This window comes from Rhinopithecus bieti, unplaced genomic scaffold (assembly GCF_001698545.2).
Source record: "Rhinopithecus bieti isolate Rb0 unplaced genomic scaffold, ASM169854v2 scaffold_12720, whole genome shotgun sequence".
NCBI classification, from domain to species: Eukaryota; Metazoa; Chordata; class Mammalia; order Primates; family Cercopithecidae; genus Rhinopithecus; species Rhinopithecus bieti.
This window is the reverse complement of record NW_016807162.1, coordinates 30,023-31,788: the sequence shown is the minus strand read 5'-3', so window position 1 is coordinate 31,788 and position 1,766 is coordinate 30,023.

Here is a 1,766-nt window from a genome sequence, read left to right as displayed (position 1 = left end):
CTTGCAACTGTTGAGCCAGGATATGGGATTTTCTTGATTACACTTCTCCTGTCGATACAGATTTACTTCCTGTCACATTTTAAAAAACAAAACACATGCAAGGATTCAAAATAATTTTATTTTGGTAATTGTTTTAATATTTTCCATACTTGATATGGTTTGCATTTTGACAAGAACTTACACTGTTTTGTCCCAAACAGATTGTATGACAATTTCAAGAAAACTGTGAGGAGTAAATGGAAGATAAACTTTTTGTTGTTCACTTCAAATTACATGAAGCCTGATCTCTACTACATATCAATGTGAATCTGACATTATTTAAAATACTGTTTGGTTTTTTTCTCAGAAACACTATGGGGATGTGAATGTGGAGCAAGATGGCGGAGCAGAAAGCTCCACTGATTGTCTCCACCAGAAGGACACCAAATTAGCAACTATCTACATAGATAAAACACCTTCATAATAACCAAAAATAAATAACTAGCATGGCCACGGTGGGGTAGATCACCAAGTGGGTTGTTGGGGTCCCTGAATCTAGGACTTGACTCTTAGATGGCATTTCTGGACCTCCCCTGGGCCAGAGGGGAGCCCACTGCCCTGAAGGGTGAGTCTCAGGAAAGGCAACATTCATTAAAAGCTAATATAACAGACCTTGGGCCTTAAGGGAACAATGGTGGTAGTCTGGCAGTATACCTCATGGCTAGGATGGAGGTGGGTACTGAGTAAGTTTCCTCTGCCTTTGGAAAAGGGAGGGAAGAGTGGAAAGAACTATGTCTTGTGGTTTGAATATCAGGTCAACCACAATATAATAGAACACCTGGTAGACTTCTAAGGTTTTTGACTCTAGACCCTGACTCTAGATGGCACATCTGAACCCACCCAGGGCCTGGAGAACTCATCATTCTGAAGGGAAGGACACAGTCCTGGCTGGTTTTGCCACTGCTGATTGTAGAGTCCCAGGAACTTGAGAAAACATAGGCAGTAACCAGGGAGTAATTACAGCAAACCTTGGAGAAGACCCAGCACTGTGCTGGCTTAATCTCTGACTTAGCATAATCATAGTGGTGGTTACGCTAAGCCACAGGGGTGCTTATGTCACTCCACACCCAATGTTAAGTGGCTCAGAACAGTGAGACTGTATTTTTGGGAGAAATTAAGCAAAGAGAACAAGAGTCCTTGTCTGGTAATCTAGAGAACATTCCTGGATCTTGTCAAAGACCATCAAGGCAGTACTTCTAGAAGTCTGCAAGAACCACAGTGTTACTTGATTGGGGTACATCCTAAAGCAGATACAGCATGGAACACAACACCCAAGTCCTTTCAAATACCTGGAAAGCCTTCCCAGGAAGGGCAGGTAAAAACAAGCCTAGACAGTAAACACTACAATAAATTTCTAACTCTTCAATGCCTAGACACAGAAAAAACACTTACTAGCATCAACACTATGCAGCAAAACATTACCTCACCAAATGAACTAAATAAGGCACCAGGGACTAATCCTAGAGACAGATATGTAACCTTTCAGACAGGAAACTCAAAATAGCTGTGTTGAGGAAACAAACAAACAAATTTAGGAGAACACAGAGAAGGAATTCAGAATTCTAACAGATAAATTTTAAAAAAAGATATTGAAATAATTAAAAGGAATCAATAAAAGTTCTGAGGCTGAAAATTCAATTGGCATACTGATAAATGCACGAGAGTCCTTTAATAGCAGAATGGATCAAGCAGAAGAAAGAATTAGTGAGCTTGAAGACAGGCTATTT